Source organism: Hibiscus syriacus, unplaced genomic scaffold (genome assembly GCF_006381635.1).
Source record: "Hibiscus syriacus cultivar Baekdansim isolate YM2019G1 unplaced genomic scaffold, ASM638163v2 tig00113145_pilon, whole genome shotgun sequence".
NCBI classification, from domain to species: domain Eukaryota; kingdom Viridiplantae; phylum Streptophyta; class Magnoliopsida; order Malvales; family Malvaceae; genus Hibiscus; species Hibiscus syriacus.
In genome coordinates, this window is record NW_024063445.1 from 597,214 (window position 1) to 624,164 (window position 26,951).

Genomic DNA, 26,951 nt, shown 5'->3' on the forward strand with positions numbered 1-26,951 from the left:
TTAACACATGAATTACACCAAGGATTCTCCATGTCTTTAAAAATCAAAATATAACCTCAATAATCTTCAAAACTTTAGAGCTCATGTGTTGTTTACCTTCTTCAAATTTCCTCTAGGAATTACATTCTCACTGTTAGTTTTCCGCTTATCCAGCGTAAAAATTTCTAGAATTCTTCAAAGTCTCCGAAATCTCATATCTTCCATAATTTCTCAAAATCTTCAGAACTTCTTATCCTTAGGATTTTTTAAAGTCTTTTAAATTTCATGTCTTTCGAACAACTAAAACCCCTTTGGCATGATCTTTTGTGGGCGCACGTGATATACAATATAATTAGGACAGCTTATCTATTTTACTTGTCAACCTACTAATAGCCATCAACATCGTAGAGGTTTAACACCAACCCTAAGGATCAGTATATAAGTCATCATATAATGCTAATGAAAGAGCTCTCTCTCTCCCTACATCTTTCTCTCAATGATTGTTCATCATCATCTTCAATCCGACTATTTTTTTATTTTATTTTATGAAATAATCGGGTACAGTTCTCCTCCCAAAATAAAAGAAGTGAACCATCAACAACCACCACAATCTCACTTTTTCCTTTCCATCAACATGTATGATCACGGGTTATAGATTGGAATGATTATCGGATTTTCTTAAAGGCGTCCCTTGCTGTCTTTGTTCAAACACAACAAAGTAAGCATAATAGACCCCTGGTAGATCAAGTGATAAAGAGTTGGATGATCTTTAAAAGTGAGGAGAACTGGCTTCCCCTATAGACGTTCGACTCGACTATATATATAATTGAGACCCGTTTTAGACAGAAAAAGAACATAGTACACATTATCAAATTTCGAACCCTACTAATGAGATTTTCGGGGTTAGGCAAATATTCGACTCGTCCTTGTTGAACAAACACCAAAGGGAAAAGGGAATGAAAGGTTCTCTTCAGTGCATAAAGCTGAATATTTCTATTAAAAACCAACAGAAATGCCAAGAAAGTGGAGATGATGGGCGAGTTAGACACCGCATGCATTTGGTTTCAATGCAAAAGCAGCTCTGTAAATGGAATGCCACATGTTTATCTCTTTCAGACACCACCTAGCATGTGTCTCTTTCAGGCTTTGAATCTTGGATAGATTGAAAAGGATATTTAGGGACTGAAAGGGTGACGTGCTTCTTTCACAAGCATTGACCATTCATTATTAGAGAAACCAGATGTCTTCCACATTTATGTTAGCTCACCCTCACCAGCTTTTAAACCTTTCGCTCTTATTTGCTATCAAAGGAAATAAAAATATCAAGGGAGACACAGTTTTATTGTTCTGAATTAAACACATGAAACCTATTTTAAGCTTTGTCCAATAGCGCATGTTACTCTTTGGCATCAAAGGTCATTCAAGCATTAAACATGACCAATTCACCCACGGTCCATGTTTACTCTTTGGCATCAAAGGTCACTAAACAGATCCAATTCACCTACATCCAATGTTACTCTTTGGTATCAAAGGTCAACCACTAATTCACCTACAACCCATGTTCTCATCAACTTTCTGCAATCCTAAATACCAACGAGTTCTACTTCAATATGGATCACAATTAGAGGGTTTTCCCCAGTATATTTCATTGTAGGATAAACCATGTCTTTGCCACATACTGGTACTGGCATTGCAGCAAAGTATTTGCGTTGATATCAAATCTTTAGTTGACACTTCGGCTCTGTTTGGTATGGCATGGATGATGAAAATTTTGTTCATTAAATGGTTATGATTCATAACCATTAGATTAACAGATTTTCCATCCTCTATACCATGCAGAACCTTAATCTTGGGTTCAAACCTTGGATAATCCCTTCTCCTTCCCTTCCTCTATAGTATAAATGCCTTGTTAACAGGCAGATGATACCACTTACTGTTATTATAGATAAAAAGAAAATGAGATTGTTTTGAGGCTATCTAAACAAACTATACTAGATCTAAAATCAGTCCCAACAAAGAGTGATAAATGAATACTTTTCAAGAAGAAAATGGTAGAACAGAAACTAAGGCCAATATGGATACTAAGAAAGTAATTTTAGATGCGAACAAAGTTAAGGAAAATGTCAGCAGAAAATATAAATAAATATAGAGGAGAAGAAAAAGATTAGTAATTAGATTGTAAATCGATATTTCCAAACTTTGTCATTGATTCATGCTGGTACAAGGATGTTAATAGGCGTTGCTTATAAAATGAATACGTAAACAAGATCCCCTGTATCGAACTTAACAACTGCTATGCACATTTAAGCATGCAGGCAAGCATTGCAATGAACATGAAACAGGTGAAGCATTTCTTATGATTCAGTATCATATGGCTTTTACCTTGAAGGCGATAAATCAGGATCCCCTTCCAGCATTACTCCCAAGCTGATTCAAACAAAAAGAGTACCATTCTTCATCATTTTTCTGACCACATTCTCTCAATTTATAAGGACAATCGCCTCATTCTATGTTGACAGCAGGTTGATCATAGTACACATTAACTGGCTGTTTCTCTCTTCAATACTTAAACAATCACTCATTCGGCTCTCCTCAAAATGTCCCATTTGCGCTAGAGATCTATGAGGTGTTGTACTAGGAACCAGGGGCGTGGCTGAGCAAACACATAGTGCGCAACGGCGCAGGACCTCAAAAAACAGGGTCCCAAAATAGAGTATATCTATCAGTTGTTGTCATTAAGAAGCAGAAAAATAGATATAGAGCAGTGGTTAGATCATTGGGCTCATGACTTTGTTGATTTTAAGTTTGAATCTCGTTAACAAATAAATTTATTTTTGGGAAAAACAAGTTCAAATTTGCACAAGGGCCCGAAAATAAAGTATATTATCAGTTTTTTAAGTTAATGAAATTAGTCATTTATTATTTCAGAAAAATAAGTTCGAGATCTAAGGGCCCCATTACAAAAATTTGCAGAGGGCCTCAAACGACCTAGCCATGGCCCTGCCAATAGCTGCATCATCCATTGCTCCGACGCTGTTATTTTCCAATCCGCTTTTTAGCCAAGCAAGGTTACTTATATCGGTGGCTATCGCAGCCAACTCATAGTCTGGAAAAGATGGAGTTTCTGAAAATTCCACGAATTCTGACCCCAGCAAAGACTTACTTTGACCATTTTGAGTTCCACAACATCCATGACCACATTGCAGAGGCACTAGACGATCGGTATGTCATAACGTCTCCTTTAGAGATTTGTTAGACTTACAAAATTTAATTCGGGGAAGACAATAAAATATAATTTTGAAAACAATTTGATTTTGGAGTCGCTACCAACCTTTAAATTAGGTAGGTTAGAAACCTTAAACATCATTTTAGTGAGTTCAGAAAAATCATTAAAAGACGAAAAAAAATGGTATACGTTTTACCAAAAATTCCTTTTTAAGCGTTCGGGAGTCGATTACGTGTGTGGAATGATGAGCACCCCACAATGCCCAAGTTTGGTACCTAAACAATTATATGATGTTTAAATATTAGGAATTACAAACTTGAAAACATATTAAATTATGATTCTTCTATTTATTTGAATTTATTTAAAAAGTGTCAATTTCAAAAAACAACTAAAATAATAAATGCAATGGGTCAAAAAGATTAAACAACCCAAAATATATTTTTATAGAATAAAGCTATTTATTTAACCCCAAAAATTATAATTATTTTTATAAGATAAATCACATCATTTTGTACGAACAATCTTTGAAAATAAATTTCCTTTATAGTTAGGAGACTTTTTCATGTATTCCTCTCACAAAATTACGTGTCCTTAATTATATAGATATTATAGTTTAAAAATAATAGTATTATATTGAATTTTAGGAATATTCATATAAAATAATGCCTTTATGTGCGAACAATCCTTGGGAATCCACTTCCTTTATAGCTAGGAGACTTTCCCATAGATCCCCCTCACAAAAAGAGATACCTTACATTTTCCTCATATCAAAATAAAATAAAACTAAATAATACAAAACGAGGTGAATAATAATCAGAATCAAAATGCAAAGTAAAGAAAACTATCGAATGCAAAACAAAACTTTTGTGCGAAAAATCCTCGAAAAGACACATTCCCTTGTAGTCGGGGATATCTTCATAGATTTCCCTCACAATAAAATTTTCTTATTTACATATATTAGAAAACAATGATGGTTTATATAAAAATAAGGTCTAAATATACACATAAATAAAGGACCAACATAAAACAACAACAACAACAAAACCCTATTCTCATATGCAATAGTGGAGGGGGAGATAGGATAGTAGGCTGCCCCCAACGCCAGGATTGAGAGCAACTTCCGTGAAAGACCTCCGACAGTCAGAAAATTAAAAATAAAGATAAAATGAAAAATGCATGTACAAATAAATAAATAAATAAATACATAGTTGAACAGTCTTCATAAGCAGTCTTCATATGCGCGTCTGTAATGGGAAGTAATCCCTGCATAAAAATCTTTACATATAGACAGAAACGTAAGACCTGACTAAATTTAAAAAGAGGAAACCTAAAGAGAAGGATACACAGAAGTCAATGATAGCAAGCTACGAGAAGGAATAAAGTCAAATTGGTTAAAACCTAAACTAAGGCAACACTACTTTGCTACCCTAGTTCTAAGCCTTCATAAATTCTAATGAAAGAAACGTATATAAAGTAGAAGTCATGGAAATTATTATAAAGACATTAAAACGAAGACAGAGATGTTACACCCTATGTCTGTGACCCGCACTACTCGGCTACCCTGGTCTTAAGTCTCCATACTTTCCTATCAGAGGTCATGTCCTCGGTAAGGTCTAAATCCTTCAAATCAGATCTCAAGAAGTCTTCCACTTCCGCCTTGGTCGTCCTCTTCTTCTGGAACCGTCGACTGTAATCGACTCTACCCTCCTGACCGCATCATACGGTTGTCGCCTAAGGACATGCCCAAACCATCGTATTCTTCCCTCCCTCAATTTTTCAGATACAGACACCACCCCCAAGGACATCGTAATAGTAGAGTTTGGTATCATGTCCAACAGAGTACTACCACAAGCCCATCAAAGCATTCTCATTTCTGCGGCCTCCATCCTCCTTACGTGATCCTTCTTGATTTCCCAACATTCTGATCCATACAACAGGGCTGGTCTTATTGTCATTCTATAAAATTTTCCCTTAAGTTTTATAGGCACCTTCTTGTCACACAAAACTCCAGTAGCAGCCCTCCACTTTAGCCATCTCGCCTTTATACGGTGTGTAACATCATCATCTACACCCCCATATTTATGTATCATAGACCCTAGGTGCTTGAAACATTCCTTTGAGGGGATAACGCGTCCTTCTATGCATATTTCTACATCTACAATGTTTTGGTTCCCACTTAAGTTTGAACATAAATACTCTGTCTTTTCAATATTGATCCTTAGACCTTTTTCTTCCAAAGAAGTCTTCCAGGCAGCCAGTCTACTAATAGGACAATGTCCTTAGCGAAAAGCATACACCATGGTACATCGTCTGGTGTCGCACAATAGATGCCGTCCATAATTATAAATATCATACATATAAGAGGGTAAATAAATAAAACTAAAACATAAATATAAATATCCCGCAAGCAAGATCGATTACTAAAATAAAATGAAATAATAAGTTAAGATGCCTAAATGCAAATACTGAAAACTAAGTGTTGGAAATAAAAAAGGTGTAACACCCCCAACCCGTACCCGACCCGGATACGAATCCAAGGTGTGACATTGACTTTTCAAAACTTTGACTCTTATAAAAATATGAAAATTTTAAACTTTCATTAAAATAATATTTGTTAATTTACAGAAGTTGGACCAAAATATTACAAAATCGAACAGAGCATTCGTAATTCACAACTTTTTTACATGGCAACACACTAGATACAATAAAATACATACTTTACAAATTACTTCTGATCTGATTTGTTAGTAGGGTATACTGTCCTTGTAACTCCTAATTTTGATCTCCTTATTTCTTAATACCTACGTGTAAACCACTTAAACGCTAAGTCACAAACTTAGTGAGGCATAATAGAATATGTACAATGAATTCATGAAACATGCCCTACTATCATTCCATCATGACATTACAGTTGCATGTAACTATTATACTATAACATATATGATCATGCCATGCACAGATAAAATCTGAATTCTTATAAAAGTTTTAATTCAATTTATATTTAGATGCCCATGTACATTATTGAGAACAAGAGGTACGTGAGTACACTAAGGTTGTGCACAAATGCTGTCACCACAGCTCGAATAAATTCCCATTAGGGGAACTTAAAATTTGTCCTGAAGGACCACTTATAACCCTCGACTCTTGGCATGCCAATTATACCTACAGCTCTCATATCATATAACATGGGCTTAATTATGACTACATGTTACATTTTCAAATCACTTCTATCATTCTCATATAAACACATCACATGCACATATATGATCCTTTATCTTTTCATACATAACTTAGAATTATCCTCTTATGGTCACATTCATGACTTAATATATCCTATTAAAGCATGTATGAATTATGCATGTACTCACTATAACCATAATATATATGCATGCACATGAATATGAAATCATGAACTCAACTATAGGAAATAGACTTATCACAAGTCTTATTTCCATACAACAATATCTAGGGTATGAACTATCCTTAGCCTTGCTTAATCCCAAATCCACTTCTATAATTCTATCTCTTAGGATCAATCCTGACTCTGCAGTCATTCCGAAACTTGTTTGTGCTCAATATCTACATGAATATAATCTAATAAATATTAGGATTTAAAATACTCGAAAAGGATTCTTACTACTTTAAACTAGATAAGATAATAATATCCCAAATACTTCTATTATTGGGTACTAATACTGTAATGTCCCAAATACTGATTAAGGAACTACATTAAAATGATTCAAAAATATGAGGATTTATTCTATTAAATAATGAAAGATGAGAATGATTAAGATTAATGGTTATGGTCAAATTGTGACTATAGATTAGTAAGAGGGTATTTTGGTCCTTTATAAGAAAGAGAATTTGAAGTATATTTTAAATTGGAATTAAAGATAAGGGAAAAGACGATTAGGTTGGATAAAAGTATCTTTCTCTTTTCTTTCTCTTTTTCCCGTAAACAAGTTTCTCCTAAGCCTAAAGGTAAGTTTTCAATTTATTGGTTTATTCCTTCAAATATTGTTGGTTATTGAAGCTTTATATATGATGGAAACTTAAGGAAAGTTTAGATGAGATTAAAACTAAGTTATCAATGAGATATTAGAGATTGAAGAAAATGGGTTTTTGAATGATATGTTGAAATAGGAGGGTTTATGAATGATTATTAGTAAAATTGACTTGTCAAATAAGTAAAAGAAAGATTAGAAGCCTAAAATGAGTTTAACAAAAACTTGGAAATTTTGGTATGATCCTAAGAATCAGTTGTATTTGAGAGATTCTAGATGTTATAAGTATCTAAATGAAGGAAAGTTAGTAGGGTTAAGTACAAAAGTGATACATAGCATTGTTAGGGGTAAATGAGAGGAAAATTAGCCATAGTTGAGTAAATTTTGGGTTAAAAACAGGATAAACTAGGAAGGGGTATCAGTACTGCTAAGAACAGTACCGATACTATAGGCAAAAATTAAGCTGAATTATACAAGGAGTATCGATACTGATTCAATCAGTATCATCACCAATAAGGTAATATCGATACCATGGTGAGGGTATCGATACTAGGTAACATCGAATCTAATTTTTGTATTGATACCGGAAGGGGGTATCGGTACCCTAGCACACTAGTATCGATACCATGGTGAGGGTATCGATACCAAGGCATATCGAAGCTAATTTTGGTATCGATACCTGAAGGGGATATCGATATCATAGTACGGTAGTATTGATACCATGGTATAGGTATCGATACTGAAGGGCCAGAAATCTTAAGTTGGGCTGATATGGTTGTAAAAAGGTTAATAATAAGTATTTTGATTAATGTTTAAGTTATAATTGTTAGGAAATACACTAACAATTGATATTATGCATGTATTTAATGAACGTGGGATAGATCGAAATCAAGTTCCCGAGTCGAGTAAAGTGAAAGGCAAGGGCCAAGTTCCGAAGTAATTATCTCCCATTTTGGATATATAAGCAAGGCGAGACAGGTTAGTGCATTTAAATTGTGTTACTATATGTTGCGCCAATTATATATGTATGATTTTTAAGATGTATGTGATGATTACCTAATAGGCACTAAATGTGCCTTTCACGGAATTCATCCTATGTGGATGAATAACCTTTTCGGCACTAAGTGTGCATTTTACGGAATTCATCCTATGTGGATGAATAACCGTTTCGGCACTAAGTGTGCATTTCACAGAATTTATCATATGTGGATGAATAACCATTCCGACACTAAGTGTGTATTTCATGGAATTCATCCTATATGGATGAATAACCGTTTCAACACTAAGTGTGCATTTCACGGAATTCATCCTATGTGGATAAATAATTCTTCCGGCACTACGTGTGCATTTCACGGAATTCATCCTATGTGGATGAATAACCGTTTCGACACTAAGCGTGCATTTCACGAAATTCATCCTATGTGGATAAATAATCGTTTTGACACTAAGTGTGCAAAGCACGAAATTCATAATTTCTTTATGAATGACGTATGGGAACTACAGATGCAATATATAGAAATAGTAATGAATGGAAATAATGAATTGATAATCAATCAATAATGGATAATGATATATTTATGGATTTCGTTATACTATTTATATTTGTCACACTAAGTAATACTTAACGTGTGTTTATTTCACGCGTAGGTTGAACACAGCTGAGTAAGGAGATCATTGGACATCTAGACCGAGTCACCTCAACAGTAACCGTATGACATACCTATCTACTTTTGTTATAATTTAGTTGGCATGTAATAGGGTTTAGTAAAACACTCTGAATAGTAATTAGATTAAACTATTATAAAATGATGATATATTTGAACATCTCATTTTGTTCGCCAATTTAAATTAATGTGTGTTTTTTTTAATGAATTAAATGTTTTTTTATGAAACAAAAATTTTATGGGATTTTGAATTAGGAACAATAACATTAGTGATATGACATCTATACCTCGTATATGTATGGGTATACGGGAGATGGGTGTTACATTTATTGGTATCAGAGCTAGGTTTAGCCGATTCTCGACAGAAAATGAGTGTAGTTTGATATAAAAATAGTTTACATGTCACTAAGATGTCAATGTTACTGATAGGGTATTGAATGATTATGAAAGATGTTTCTCCTTACTAACTTAAGTATGATTCTTATGAATGATGTGATATATGTAGGATTCTACTAATTCAAGAAGAGCGATTGGTTGAGAGAGTAGAGAATTATCGGGTAGTGAAAGCTATGAAGAGAATAGCAAACATCCGATTCCGTCTGACAACGCTAGCACACTGGCACCTCAGGGTATGTATATTCCGAAGTTTGGAACTTTCATGCAAGCTCTCAACGCTATCTTGACATGGTTCCAACCTCCATCGCCTCGCCTGCTCTTCCAGTACCGCGAATGCTAATTCCAAAGGAGTTATGAAGTTTAGGAGCTCTATAGTTCAGGGGAGAATAGAGTGAAGGTCCAATGGATGTCGATTTGTGGTTAAATTATGTTAAGGTGATGTTGGAAAGTTTGCAATGCTCCGATCATGAAAATTTGGATGGAGCAGTATCATTACTCTGAGGTTCAACTCAGGTATGGTGGACAAATACGACGATCTATGCGTTACCCGAGCAAGTGAATTAGCAGTTCTTTCAAAAGGAGTTCAAGAATAAGTATATCGGGGAGCAGTTTATGACGGCAATGTTATTGAAGTTTCTTAGCTTGAAACAAGGTGATCGAGCGGTACATGAGTATGAATAAAATAAGCTCAGTCGGTATGCTACAGAAGTTGTTCCTAATGATAAAGCTCATCGAGATTGGTTTATAGAGGGTCTGAGGCCTAAACTGAAAGAGATGATGTTAGCATTAAATTTTTCAAGTATACAAGAAGTGATTAATAGAGGGAAGGTGATTGAAAGAGCTCAAGAGGAGACTATAGCTGCAGAATAGAGTATATAGATGAAAAAGAGTGGGATGTCTTCATCTACAGATTTTGCTAAGAGAGGCAAGGGATTCGGTTCCCGATATAATGATAGAACGGAGGCTGTTGTAGCTGCACAGAAGTCTAAGCAATCCCATTCTTTTGCTGCGAGATCGGGTAGAGATTTTGGAGAAAAAATAACCCAAGTTACACAAGTGGTAAATTTCACTTGGGATTGTCTAGAGTGCTCTCTGGCGCTTGCTTTATTTGTGGAGGAATGGGTCATTATGCTAGGAGCTGTCCATAGAAATCTGGGGATAGATCAGTGCAATCTGAGAGATCTATAGCAGCACCTAGTAGAAGCAGAGGTAGAGGAAGATCAGGTGATCAATCTGAGGCTGGTCAAAGGCAAGAGACTCGAGGAGTGGCCCAAGTTTATATTATAAAGAACAATGAGGATCGAGATAACCCAGAGATTATAACAAGTACATTTTACCTTTTTGATGAGCCTATTTTTGTTCTAGTCGACCTAGGTTCTTCACATTCCTATATTAGTACTAAGATGATTAGAATAGAGGAATTCCTTTAGAACCAATTGCTAGTGAAATGATAGCAATAAATCCTATGGGTCAAAGTGCAAGGGTGACTAGGGTGTGGAGAAAATGTCCAATTAAAATTAAAGGGATAGTGTTATTAGCAAACTTAATGGAGTTACCCTTTGATGAGTTCGAAATCATTTTGGACATGGATTGGTTGTATCCACATCGTGTATGGGTAGATTGTCACCGAAAATGACTATTCTTAAAGGATACAGGAGGCTCCGAGATTATAGTGCTTGGTTATAAAGCGATGTCACTATCTAATGTGATTTCAGCCATGACAGTAAAGAAAATGATGTCAAATGGATGTACTGCTTTTCTAGCCAACGTATTAGACACTCGAGTGTCAGAAATGAGATTGAAAGATATTCCCACAGTTAGGGAGTTTCCATAGGTTTTTCCTGAAGAGTTATCGAGTTTACCTCCAGATCGTGAGGTAGAGTTTATAATTGAAGTTTACCCAGGTACCGAACCTATTTCTATGGCTCCGTATAGAATGGATCCAATGGTGTTAAGAGAACTAAAAGCACAATTACAGGAGATGCTTGATAAAGGATTCATTCGACCCATCATTTCTCCTTGTGGAGTGCCTGTGCTATTTGTGAAAAAGAAGGACGAGTCTATACGGTTATGTATTAACTATCGTCAATTGAACAAGGTAACGATAAAGAACAAGTATCCTCTTCCGAGGATTGTGATCTGTTTGACCAGTTGAAAGGCGCAGTGGTGTTCTCTAAGATAGATCTGAGGTCGGGTATCATCAGTTAAGGATCGAAAAGGAGGATATTCCAAGATAACTTTTCAGACTCGGTATAAACACTATTAATTTATGGTAATGCCATTTGGATTAACAAATGCTCCTGCTGCATTTATGGATTTAATGAGCAGAGTTTTCCAACCATACTTAGATCAATTTGTGGTAGTGTTTATAGATGATACCAAGTCAAAGGAGGATCATGATGCTCATCTTTGAATGGTCCTTCAGATATTTCGTGACAATAAGTTATACACTAAATTGTCCAAATGTGAATTTTGGTTATCTGAGATTGCTTTTCTTGGTCACATAGTGTCGGCAGAGGGAATTAGAGTGAATCCTAAAAAGATTTAAGCCATAGTATATTGGCAATCCCCAAAGAACATTATAGAAGTTCGGAGTTTCTTGGGACTCACTGGTTATTATAGGAAATTTGTAAAGAACTTTTCAATGCTAGCTTTGCCTTTAACCAAACTGTTGCGAAAAGAGGTTCCCTTTGTTTGGACAGAAAAGTGTCAAAACCATTTTGAGATGTTAAAGATAATTGTAACTGAGGCTCCAGCTCTTATAGAACCTGAGTCGGGTAAAGAATATGTCGTGTATAGTGATGCATCCCATAATGAGTTGGGTTGTGTGTTGATGGAAGAAGGGAAAGTTGTGGCGTATGCCTCTAGATTATTGAAGAATCACGAACGAAATTACCTGACACATGATTTAGAATTGGCTGCAGTGGTTTTTGCTTTAAAACACTGGAACCATTATTTGTATGGTGAGCGTTGTCGTGTTTATACAGATCATAAAAGTTTAAAATATTTGCTGACTCAAAAAGAGTTGAGTTTAAGGCATAGAAGATGGATAGAGGTCTTAAAATATTATGATTTGATTATCGACTACCATCCGGGAAAAGCTAATGTGGTAGCGGATGCACTCAGTTGAAATATTTTTACAGCTTTAAGGGCTTTAGACGCACGTATGTCTATGTATGGAGATGGTTCTTTAATCATCGAATTAAATTAAAATCAATGTTGTTAGATCGAGTAAAAGAGCTGCAAGGTATAGATAATAAATGTTTGATGAAATTGGCGCAGGTTAAAAAAGAAGATATTAAAGATTTTGAAATAAGGGAATATGGATGCTTATATTACCGGGGAAGACTTTGCATTCCCGATGATGGTAATTTGAGGAGTGATATTCTTTACGAAGCCCATTATAGCCCTTGGATGATGCACCTAGGAGGAAATAAGATGTATCAGGATTTGAAAAGTCGTTACTGGTGGCCAGGCTTGAAAAGAGCTGTCACAAAGTTTGTTGCCAAACACGTTTGACATGTCAGCAAGTGAAAGCTGAACATCAGGTTCCATCTGGGTTGTTGCAACCAATATCCATTCCTGAGTGGAAGTGGGAGCGAGTCAAGATGGATTTTGTTTCGGGGCTACCGCTGACACTGGGCAGAAAGGACTCGATCTGGGTAATTGTAGACAGATTGACCAAGATAGCTCATTTCATTCCAGTTCGAGTAGACTACTCAATGAATAAGTACGCTGAGATGTATATAAAAGAGATAGTTAGACTGCATGGAGTACTGATATTGATAGTGTCCAATCGAGATCCAAGATTTACTTCAAGACTTTAGTACATCTTTTCATCCGCAGACAGATGGGCAGTCAGAGCGAGTTATTCAGATATTGGAGGATATGTTTAGGGCATGTGTGATTAAATTTATGGGATCATGGGAAAAGTATTTGTCGTTAGCGGAATTAGCATATAACAATAGTTATCAATCAAGTATTAAGATGGCCCCGTATAAAGCTCTGTATGGGAGAAAATATCGAACACCATTAAATTGGTTTGAATTAAAAAATTGGGATTTGGTTGGTCCATATTTAATGAAAGATATGGAGGACAAAGTAAAGATTATCCAGAACAATCTAAAGATAGCCTCAGACTGACAGTAGTCTTATGAGGGTTTGAAAAGAAAAGAAATAGAGTACCAGGAGGGAGACAAAGAATTTTTGAGAGTATCTCCTTGGAAAAAAAGTGTTACGTTTTGGGTGAAAAGGAATGTTGAGTCTGAGGTTCATTGGGCCATATGAGATATTAAAAAGGGTTGGACTCATAGCTTATCAGTTAGCTTTGCCTCCAGACATGGATAAGATCCACAATGTATTTCATGTATTGATGCTTAAGAGGTACATATCATATCCCTCACATATTATCATTACTGAAGAAATAGAGATCTGACCAGATTTGACTTATGAGGAAGGGCCAGTACGAATCTTGGCTAAGGAAACCAAGGAATTACGTATCAAACAGATTTCGTTGGTTAAAGTGCTTTGGCAGAATCATAAGGTGGAATACGCTACCTAGGAAAGAGAAGAGGATATGAAAAAGTAGTTTCCACATCTCTTTACTTCAGGTACTTCTTTATAATTCGGGGATGAATTTTTATTAAAAGGGAGAATTGTAATGCCCCAAATACTAATTTAGGGACAATATTGAAATGATTCAAAAATATGAGAATTTATTCTATTAATTAATGAAAGATGAGAATGATTAGGATGAATGGTTATGGTTAAATTGCGACTATGGATTAGTAAGAGGGCATTTTGGTCCTTCAAAAGAAAGAGAATTTGAAGTATATTTTAAATTAGTATTAAAGATAAATAAAAAGGGGATTAGGTTGGATAAAAGTCTCTTTCTCTCAAGTTTCTCCCAAGACTAAAGGTAAGTTTTCAATTTTGTGATTTATTCCTTCAAATTTTGTTGGTTATTGAATCTTTATATATTATGGAAGCTTAAGGAAGGGTTAGATGAGATTAAAACTAAGTTATGAATAAGATATTAGAGATTGAAGAAAATGGGGTTTTGAGTGATATGTTGAAATAGGAGGGTTTATGGATGATTATTGTAAAATTGACTTTTCAAAGAAGTAAAGGAAAGATTAGAAGCCTAAAATGAGTTTAAAAACAACTTGGAAATTTTGGTATGATTCTAAGAATCAAATGCATTTGAGAAATTCTAGATGCTATAAGTATCTAAATGAATGAAAGTTAGTAAGGTTAAGTAGAGAAGTGATACATAGCATTGTTAGAGGTAAATGAGAGGAAAATTTGCCAAAGTAAAGTAAATTTCGGGTTAAATACTAGAAAAATTGGGCAGGGTATCGGTAGTGCTAAGAACAGTACCGATACTATAGGCAAAGATTGGGCTGAATTATACAAGGAGTATCGATACTAATTCAATCAGTGTCGGTGCTGATTAGGTAGTATCAATACCATGGTTAGGGTATCGATTCCAGGTAACATCGAACCTAATTTTAGTATCGATACCAGAAGGGGGTATTGATACCCTAGCATAGTAGTATTGATACCATGGTGAGGGTATCAATACCAAGGCACATCGAAGCTAATTTTGGTATCGATAACGGAAGGGGTATCGATACCATAGTAGGGTAGTATCGATACCATGTTATAGGTATCAATACTGAAGGGCCAGAAATCTTAAGTTGGGCTGATATGGTTGTAAAAAGGCTAATAATAAGTATTTTGATTAATGTTTAAGTTATAATTGTTAGGAGGAAATACACTAACAATTGATATTATTCATGTATTTAATGAACGTGGGATAGATCGAAATCAAGCTCCCGAGTTGAGTAAATCGAAAGGCAAGGGCCAAGTTCTGGAGTAATTATCTCCCATTTTGGATATCTAAGCAAGGCGAGACAGGTCAGTGCATTTAAATCGTGTTACTATATATTGCCCCAATTATATATGTATGATTGTTTAAGATGTATGTGGTGATTACCTAATAGGCACTAAATGTGCATTTCACGAAATTCATCCTATGTGGATGAATAACCGTTTCGACACTAAGTGTGAATTTCTTGGAATTCATCATATGTGCATGAATAACTGTTTCAGCACTAAGTGTGCAATTCACGGAATTCATCCTATGTGGATGAATAACCGTTTCGGCACTAAGTGTGCATTTCACGAAATTCATCCTATGTTGATGAATAACCGTTTCGACACTAAGCGTTCTTTTTACAGAATTCATCCTATGTGGATGAATAACCGTTACGACACTAAGTGTGCATTTCACGGAATTCATCATATGTGGATGAATACCTGTTTCGACACTGAGTGTGCATTTCATGGAATTCATCCTATGTGGATGAATAACCGTTTAGGAACTAAGTGTGCTAATCACGTAATTCATAATTTGTTTATGAATTACTTATGGGCAATACGGGTGCAATATAAAGAAATAGTAATAAATGGAAATAACGAATTGATTATCAATTAATAAAGGATAATTATAGATTTATGGATTTCATTATACTATTTATATTTGTCTCACTAAGTAATACTTAACGTGTGTTTATTTCACGAGTAGGTTGAACAAAACAAAGTAAGAAGATCATTGGACATCTAAACTGAGTCACCTCATCAGTAACCGTATGGCATACCTGTCTACTTTTGTTATATTTTAGTTGATATGTAATAGGGTTTAGTAAAACACTCTAAATAGTAATTAGATTAAACCGTTGTAAAGTTAATGTATGATTTCTTTTTAATGAATTAAATGTTTTTTATGAAGCAAAAATTTTACGGGATTTTGAATTAGGAACAATAACATTAGTGATGTGACATCTATGCCTAGTACATTTATGGGTATACGGGAGATGGGTGTTACAAATACCCCCTCAAGGCACCGATATAGAAATTAGATTCGACATTTTTCGGTATCGATACCCTCTACCTGGTATTCATACTTCTATACTACGGTACCGATACCTACCCTAGGTATCGATACCAAAATTAGGTTCGATGTTTTCTGGCATCGATACACTTAATCTGGTATCGATACTACAATACTATGGTACCGATACCTAAACATTGGTATCGATACCTCATGAAGGCTTTTACCAAATTCAGACTTATGGTATCGATATTGTTCAACCAGTATCGATACCCCTATACCCAAAATCCTTATTTTTCTCGTGAAGTATCAGTTTTGGATGAAGCAGTACTGATACCCAAACCCATATTTTACATTTTAATCCCGAAAATTCACTCCTATCAACTTAAATACATCATATCTTAACTCCATTCATATTCCTAACTCAAATATACAAACTGAAATCCATTTGTACTCATCTAACACCTCTTTACCTTCAAAGTTCAATCCTCTACATCGAATTCAGGAATAATATCAAATTTTCCACATGTTCTAATTCCAATTCTAACACTTCATACTTATTAATTAAGTTGATGACAAGTCAATTCCAGACTCAAACTTTATTTACTAACCTTCTTCCAAGATTTCACTTATTCCCCTATTTTCTTTAATCTATCCTAATTTCCTTATCTTTTAATTTTAAGATAACTTAACCTTTCCTTAAGCTTAAGTATCAACTAAAGAACATAAATCAAGCTTAAATTCAATAAATAATTAACTAACATGCAAACTCACCTTTTCCCAATAGCTTTAACGTATTAAGGAAGAAGAAGAAGGAGAGAACTCAAGAACTTTAACTTTGCCTCCTTTCCATTCCACGTGGGTTAAATATAACCATTACCTAAATTAATTATTTTTCTTCACCAAATGACTACTTTTTCCTTCTATTACTCCTTCTTTGCAATTCAATCCTATACTAAATTTACGATATTAGTCCCTAAACTATTCAAATTATCTACTTTAGTCATCAAATTCTAAAATTTTATCATTTAGTCACTAACCAGTATTAAGGATGTTACAAATCTCCCCCTAAAGAAAATTCGCCCTCGAATTTTCATTTCTTAAAGAGATGGGGGTACTGATTCTTCATGTCCTCTTCACGCTCCCACGTTGCCTCCTCTGCCTTATGATTCTTCCATAAGACTTTAACCAATGGAATAGTATTGTTTCTTAGTTTCTTAACCTCGTGAGCTAAAATTTGAATCGTTTATTCCTCATATGTCAAATCAGGTTAAACCTCAATCTCTTCTGGTGCCACGATATTAGAAGGATTGGATCTATACGTCCGAAGCAATGAAACGTGAAAGACATCATGTATTTTCTCCATTTCAGGTGGCAAAGCTAATTGATATGCAACTAGTCCCACTCTCTTAACAATCTCATAGTGTCTAATGAACCTAGGACTAAGGTTCCCTTTCCTTCCAAACTTTAAGACCTTCTTCCAAGAAGACACCTTTAAAAATACTTTGTCTCCAACTTGAAACTCAATTTCTTTTCTCTTCAGATCTCCATATGACTTCTGTCTATCAGTTGCTGCTTTTAGATTGCTCTGAATCACTTGAACCTTTTCTTCCACTTCCTGAATCAACTCAGGACCAAGAACTTCTCGATCCCGAAGCTCATACTAATTCAAGGGTGTACGTCATCTCCTTCCATATAAAGCTTCACAGGGAGCCATTTTAATGCTTGACTGGTAACTATTGTTGTAAGCGAATTCAGCAAGTGACAAGTATTTTTCCCATGATCCTTTGAACTCTATTACACAGACTCTTAACATATCCTCCAGAATTTGGATAGTCAGCTCAAACTTTCCATCAGTCTGAGGATAAAATGTCGTACTAAAGTTCAGTCAAGTTCCTAATGCTCTATACAAAGTCTTCCAAAGCCACGATGTAAATCTAAGATCCCGATTAGAAACAATGGAAACATGCACACCATGTTATCGTATAATATCTCTGATAAACAATTCAACATATTTATGCATGGAGAAATTAGCTCGTACCGGAATGAAATGGGCTGACTTAGTCAATCTATCTACAATCACCCAGATTGAATCTCTTTTGTTCAGAGTTAAAGGTAACACTGTCACAAAATCCATCATTACATTCTCCCATTTCCATTGAGGAGTAGACATTGGTTGCAACAGTCCTGACGGAACCTGATGTTCAGCTTTGACTTACTGGCTAGTTAAACACTTTGATACAAATTCTATAATATTTCTCTTAATTCCAGGCCACCAATATTGATTCTTAAGGTCCATATACATTTTGTTTCCTCCAGGATGCATCGTCAATGGACTACAATGAGCTTCTGATAACAATTCATTCTTTAACTCATCATCATCCAGAATTACCAATCTCATTCGGTAATAGAGATTCCCATTAGACTTGATTCATAATCTTTTATCTCCTCATTCTTTACTTGTTACAACTTCTTCAAACACTTTTCATCTTTGTTTTGCAACTCCTTAATTCGATTTAGCCATGATGGCTTGAGAGTCAATTCTGCACATATCGCACCATCTCCATTTAATGAGAATCTGGCACTTAAAGCTCGTAAGGCTGCAAACGTCTTTCGACTTAAGGCATCCACTACTACATTGACTTTTCCCAGATGAAAATCAATCACCACATCATAATCCTTTAGAAATTTCACCCACCTCCTCTGTCTTAAATTCAACTCTTTATTAGTCATCAAATACTTCAAGCTCTAATGGTCCCTATATAAATAGCAACGTTCACCATACAAGTAGTGACGCCAAATCTTAAGAACGAACACTACTGTAGCCTTCTCCAGATTGTGTGTGAGTTAATTCTTCTCATGTGTTTTTAATTGTATTAAAGCATAAGCCACCACCTTGCCTTCTTGCATCAACATACATCCCAAACTATTACGGGACGCATCGCTATAAACCAATAAATTCTTGCCAGACTTAGGTTGGACTAATACTGGAGCTTCTATCAAAATTTTCTTTAACATTTCAAAACTTTCTTGCCACTCCAGAGTCCAAACAAATTTTACATCTTTCCTCATCAACCTAGATAAGGGTAAAGCTATCATTGAAAAGTTTTTAATGAATCTTTGATAATAATCGGCTAACCCTAGAAAACTTTTAACTTCTGACACATTCTTAGGAACTTCCCACTCCAAAATAGCTTTAATCTTTTGAGGATCCACTCGAATTCCTTCTGCAGAAATTACATGTCCAAGGAATGTCACTTTGTTTAACCATAATTCGTATTTAGATAATTTAGTATATAACTTCTTATCTCGAAAAATCTGTAAAGTTATCATTAAATACGTACTATTCTCTTCTTCTAACTTCGAATAAACTGATATATCATCAATAAATACCACTATGAACTAGTCCAAATAGGGTTGAAATATTTTCTTCATCAGGTCCAAGAAAGCAGTCGGTGCATTCGTAACTCCAAACGGCATCACAATAAATTTATAATGTCCATACCTCATTCTAAATGTCGTCTTTGGAATATCTTTCTCTTAAATATTCAATTGATGATATCCCGACCGCAAATCAATCTTGGAGAACACTGAAGCTCCCTTTAACTAATCAAACAAATCATCAATTCTAGGGAGGGGATACTTATTCTTGATAGTCACCTTATTGAGCTGCCTATATTCAATGCAGAGATGCATTAAACCATCTTTCTTCATAACAAACAAAACTGGAGCTCCCCAAGGTGATACACTTCGTCTAATAAACCCTTTCTTTAACAGTTCCTATAATTGAATCTTTAATTCATGCAATTCTTTTGGGGCCATTCGGTATGGTGCCATTACAATGGGAGCTGTTCCGGACATTATCTCAATATGAAATTCCATATTTCTATCCGGAGGTAAACCTAGAAACTCCGTAGGAAAAACATCGAGAAACGCTCTGACTATGACAATTTATTCAATCCATTTCTCCTTAGTTCTCACATCCAACACATTAGCAATGAACCCTTGACATCCCTGAAGCAGTAACTTATTTGCTGACATCATCGATATCACATTATCCAATGCATTCCATCCTTATCTAAATACAATAACTTTCACACCTTCCGAACTTAGCAACACTACCCTTTTCATTCTACAATCTACATTAGCATGATAGTGTTATAACCAGTCCGTTCCTAATATCACTTCTAATTCATCAAAGGGTAATTCAGTCAGATTAGCAACGAATTCAATTCCCTGAACCTGTATGGGACACCCCCGCCACACTATATTTACCCGAGCACTGTGCCCTAACGGATTAGTCACTATCACATCATTACTAGTAGCTTCTAACTAAATTTTCAATTCTCTCACCAATTTGTTACTAATGTAATAATAGATAGAACCTGAATCAATAAATACTAAAACACTCTTATCATATAATTGAAAAATACCTGCTATAATCTCCGGGTCATCTCGATCTTCATTGGTCTTGAGATTATACACTAGAGCAGTGGAGCGTATTTCCTATTGAGTAGAGGACTCTGGTCTTCCTCTACCTCTATATTTTCCCCTCTGAATCATAGAAGTAAACCTCTCCAGCTGTGGACTCCCCGACTATCATTGGACAATCTCGGATAAAATGTATGGTGTGTTAGAGTTTGCCCAAAGACCAATCATATGATGATTGTAATAATACTTTTATATACCGATTTTATTGAATAAAGGCATTGCCGCTATTATTTTTTGTTATATATATGTGTTTAACATAAACTGTAACATAATAAAGTCCATATAATGTCATAATTCTTATTATTAAAATATCCTTAGTCAAGTATTATTATGGGCATGGATAATAATAATACGCTTAAGACTAACATGTTATTGGTTGATGACAACAAGTTTTCATTGACATAGAGATGTCATAATTGATACATGATTATATTGTTAGAGAACAATTTATTAGATTGACCCACCATGAGCATATGTCATGGATTATTATGTGACAGTCATAACATTGCTCATGGTGATGACTATATGTATGATCCTCATACTTGAGATCAATACTATCCCAACATATATTGTTGTATGTTTTGATGCAGCTAAACAAGCTCTGTAACTGGTTGCTCTATAAAGACTGTTATTGAATATATCTCAACATATGTAGTGGGTGTGTATGATTAAGATATAATTTGTCCTTCTTGTATAATAGGAAATATATCACATGCCACTTGATTGAGTAAGACTAGAAATGCATGGCCATGCTCGAATAAGTTGATATAAGATATCATAAACTATTCGTTAATTAAAGTATACTCTAGATATCAAGAAACAATAGATGGGCTATACAAGTGTGACTATTCCAAGACTTGCGCCTATTCTATATATAAAGGACATAAGGATGTAATACATAAAAGAGTTAATCACCAAGATGATATGTCGAATCATATTTTCTTGTAACTTAGGTGACAATGATATATTGCTAGATGTCACTCATTGTATGTAATATTAGAATTATTCTAATAATTTCTGCTAATGTTACAAGAACATACAGGGTCACAGCCTAGGATTGAAATGAGCAAAGATGTACAATTTGTTGTACGATACTAAAATATATCTAGAGTTAAATAAGTATATGTTTTAATAATCCCAAATATTTAATTTCAATTGATTAAATATAGATTTAATTAATTTGAAATAATAAAATCCCTAATATGATTAGGGTAACTTGGATATAAAAGGATTATTAAATTCCAATTAATTAAATATAGATTTAATTAATTGAAATAATAAAAACCTTAATATGATTAGGGTAACTTGGATATAAAAGGGTGTATTAGGTCTAGCAGCCGTTTTAGAAAACACACACAAAACCTTCAGCCAATTTCTCTCAAAACGATTTTTTTGGGAAAATAAAATTGCTCTCAATCGGGTGAACTGAGTAGAGACCGAAACATAATTTCGTGGAGGCTTACTATTCAAATCGATCTACACCACTAGTATTAACTGCTGTCATTGTTGTTTTTCAAGGAACCCGCTGTAAGTATTTGTATATCTTCCTCCCGATTTCAGTTTTTCATACTTGGATCGCTGGTGAAACGGTCGAGTTTTGTTTCTGCTGCGCCATGGGGCGCGCCAACGGTCCCAACAGTCGCATGAGAGCCACTTGTACGATCTTAATTTGGGTTAAATTTTTGGTTGATGCAATATGTATGAGATGCATGTTCTAGTTTTATCGATTTTGGTAAATATGCTGATATCATTGTTTGAATCAATAACCGCAACGATTAATATGTTAATTTGTTAATATGTTTTTCAATCAATTTGTTACTGGATGATCTGTGGGATCTGTGGGAGTGTGATAGCAGATCGAGTTTGGAAGTGGAACAATGGTTGTTCCGATGCAGAAAACCTTCGGGATTGAAAATCCCAAAAGCACGATTCTGTTGATAATTGTTATCAAATCATGAATTTTTTCCATGGAAACAGAAGTACTATTTTTCAAAAAAATCCCATCGGCCGTCACGCGCTAGGGGCTCTACCCCTTGACCCTCATCAGCAATACAAATTGAAGGCCAATATTAATTTTTTTTGAACAAATGAATAAGAACGTCTATATATATATGATATGTTTGTTTTGCACGGTGTTTGACATGCATGGTTATAAACCTTGTTCACTTTATAATGGTTTAATTTGAAATACGGTCTACGAGCTGTGCCTTTCTATATCTCTTTTGTATTTATCTTCTCATCTTACTCCCTCGTATGTAAAACGAGTTTCTATTAAAATTGTAAACCTATGAAGATTTACAAGGAGAAGAAGAATGGCGAGAAGATGCCTAGAGAGTAGTCTTAGGCTTTATGGTTCTTGGTTCTCCCATTGGCTTGGGATGGGCCACCTTTGTCATTATTTTGGGCTATAGCCATTGCATCTTATTTATTGCTATATTTGTTATGTATGCAATGCATCAAATGATAAAATAAGAATAAATATTGATGAGATCAATAAGAGCCTATTATTAAAACGAACAATGATGAGATAATTACACAAATCCCTCTTTATAATCTAAGTTAACATAAATCTATCTTTGTTAAATGCGAAGAATAAGCAAGTGATATTCAGTGGTTGAAATATTGGTAATAACTTAGCTAGGTTATTCTAATAGGATTAGAAATCTAGAGGTTAAATATTTGGATAAGTCATGAGATGACTTGAACAAAAGTTGTTCACCAAAATGAGGAGTTACATGAGATGTAACTGGTCAAGTGTTACTTACCTAAATAATCACTATCCTAAAAGAAAAGTCAAAGCTGATTTAGGAAATTGATGTATTATGGATCCTCACCCACTAGAAAAATTTTCGTTGATTTTTTCCGAAATTAAAACAAAGAGGGTTTTTAATTTTGAATAAAATAGTGGGAGTAATTTGTAAATAAAGTCTTATTTATAAATTTTAATTTGGTAAATTTACTTACTTTAATATTTCCATTGTTGTAGATTTAATGGCAAACAACACTCTATCACTGCGATCACTCCTTGAGTAGGATAAACTTAATGGCATAAACTTCCTTGACTGGTTTCGTAATTTGAGAATTGTTCTCAAACAAGAAAGGAAGGAATATGTCATTGAGGAACTTGTTCTTGATGAACCGGTAGCTAATTCTTCAAAAACTGACAAAGACAAATTCAAGAAACATATGGATGATATGTTAGATGTTGGATGTCTAATGCTTGCCACCATGACTCCTGAGCTTTAGAAGCAACATGAGGACATGGTTGCATATGAGATGATTCAAAATCTCAAAGAAAAATATGAAGGGCAAGCACGTCAAGAGAGATATGAGACCTCTAAAGCTCTATTTCAATGCAAAATGGCATAGGGAACTCTTGTAGGAGCTCATGTCATCAAGATGATGGGCTACATCAAAACGTTGGAAAAGCTTAGATTTTCTCTCAAAGATGAATTGGCTACCGATGTTATCTTGTAATTGTTGCCAGATAGCTTTAGCCAATTTCTCCTTAATTTCAACATGGATAAAATTAACTAGACTTTACCACATTTACTTGGCATGTTACGAATTATTGAAAATCTAAGGGAAAAGGTTGGACCAAATCCCATTCTGATGGTCCACAAGAACAAAGGAAATGGAAATAAAAAGGTAGTGGCAAAGTATAAGGGAAATGGTAAGACCAAACCAAAAGGAAAAAATTCATTGAAACCCAAAGGGGGAGTTAGCAAATAAGAAAAATGTTTCCATTGCGATAAGACCAGACACTGGAAGAGAAACTGCCCTGTTTACCTTGAAGAGGTCAAGAAGGCAAAAGCAAACGGAACGTTTGTTTCAGGTATTTATGTTATTGATGTTAATTTGTCAACATCTACTTCTTGGTATTAGATACCGGTTGTGGTTCCCATATTTTTACTTCTGTACAGGGACTACAAAAGAGAAAGAATCTGGCTAAAGGAAACGTAGACCTATGAGTGGGAAATAGAGCAAGAGTTGATGCATTAACTATAGGGAAATATGCTTTATCTTTGCCTAGTGGACTTGATTTAAATTTAGAGGATTGTTATTATGTGCCTAGTTTGACTAAGAACATTATTTCTATTTCTTGTTTGGACAAGATTGGTTTTGAGATTATTATTAAGAATAATTGTTGTTATTTTTATCTCGATAGTGTTTTTTATGGTTCGACACAATTGGTTAATGGTCTCTAAATTTTGGATCAACAAAACACCATTTATAACATAAATACTAAGAGATCAAAACAAATGACTCGAATCAAACTTATCTTTGGCATTATCGTTTAGGCCATATAAGTGAGAAACACATATAAAAACTCCATAAAGATGGATTTTTAGATTCATTTATTTTCAAACAATATGATGTATGCGATTCTTGCTTGTTGGGAAAAATGACTAAAGCTCATTTTAATAGTAAAGGTGAGTGAGCAAGTGATTTATTGGGGTTAATACATAGTGATGTATTTGGACCAATGAATACACAAGCCAGAGGTGGATTTCATTACTTCATTACTTTTACTGATGACTTCAGTCGGTATGGGTATATTTATCTTATGCGCCATAAATCTGAAGCCCTTGAAAAGTTTAAGGAGTTTAAAAATGAAGTACAAAATCAACTAGGCAAGAGTATTAAGGCATTTTGATCAGATCGAGGTGGAGAATACTTAAGCATAGAGTTTGATAAACTCCTAAAAGAATATGGGATTGTCTCACAGCTTATACCACCTGGTACACCATAGTGGAATGGAGTTTCTGAAAGAATGAATTGAACACTGTTAGGCATGGTTCGATAGATGATGAGGCATAGTGATATTCTGACTTCTTTTTGGGGACATACACTTGAAACAACCACTTTCACACTAAATCATGTTCCATCTAAATCGGTTCAAAAGACACCATATGAGATATGGACTTGGAAACGTCCCAATATGTCTTTTATAAAGATTTAGGGTTGTGAAGCTTATGTAAAACATCATATGTCTACAAAGCTTGAACCTAAATCTCATAAGTGTATATTTGTTGGATATCCTAAAGAAACTAAGGGATACTATTTCTTCTACCCTAACAAGAACAAAGTGTTTGTTGCTCGAACATGAGTTTTTCTTGAAAGGGAATTTCTCTCAAAGAAAGAAAATGGTAAAAATATTGAACTTGGAGAAGTTCAAGAGAAACAGATAAATGAACCTGAAGTTGAGCATGTTTCACAAGTTATTGAAGAGCATTCAATAGATTTAGAAACACAATCACTGCGTAGATCCACAAGAGAACATCGTGCACTTGAGAGATTTGGATTTTTCATTACGACACATGGAGATGTTCTTCTTATGGATCAAGATGAGCCCAAGACTTATCAAGAGGCAGTGTCTTTCCCAAACTCTGAGAAATGGCTTGAAGCCATGAGATCTAAGATGGATTCCATGTCAGTAAACCAAGAATGGACTTTGGTTGAACCACCTAAAGTGGTCAAACCTATAGGGTGTAAATGGGTTTTCAAGAAGAAAACTGACATAGATGGTAATGTACAAACATACAAGGGGTGATTAGTCGCTAAAGGTTTTTGACAAGTTCATGGTGTAGACTATGACGAAACATTCTCCCCTGTAGTTATATTTAAGTCCATTCGGATCCTGCTCGCAATAGATGCATTCCATGATTATGAAATCTAGAAAATGGTCATTAAAACCTCCTTTCTTAATGAAAAACTTGAAGAGGATGTGTATATGACTCAACCAGAAGGTTTTTTCTTTCCAAGAAATACTGGAAAGGTTTGTAAGCTACAGAGGTATATTTATGGACTAAAGCAAGCTTCTCGAAGTTGGAATCTTCGTTTCAATGATGTAATCAAAGAGTTTGGTTTTATCAGAAATAAATATGAGCCTTGTGTTTATAAGAAGGCTAGCGGGAGCATGTTTCTTTCCTAATCTTGTATGTAGACGACATACTCATCATAGGAAATGATATACCTGCTTACAGTCTGTTAAGACTTGGTTAAGTAGTTGTTTTTCTATGAAAGATTTGGGTAAGGCAGTGTATATCTTAGGAGTTAAGATCTATAGAGATAGATCAAGACGACTTCTAGGTCTAAGTCAAAGTACATATATAGACAAAGTGCTGAAAAGGTTCAGTATGAAAGAATTCAAGAAAGGATTTTTTCCTATGAGACATGGCATTTCTCTTTCGAAAGAAACGTGTCCTTCAACTCCACAAGAAAGAGAACGGATGAATAAGATTCCTTATGCTTCAGCTATTGGTTCTATCATGTATGCCATGATATTTACTTGA

The 26,951-nt window shown here is 34.8% G+C and overlaps 1 pseudogene; it reads right to left on the reverse strand.

Moving 5' to 3' along the window:
• Positions 1-2,485: 2,485 nt before the first annotated feature.
• LOC120185899 overlaps positions 2,486-26,951 on the reverse strand; it is a 43,034-nt pseudogene continuing 18,568 nt past the window's right edge.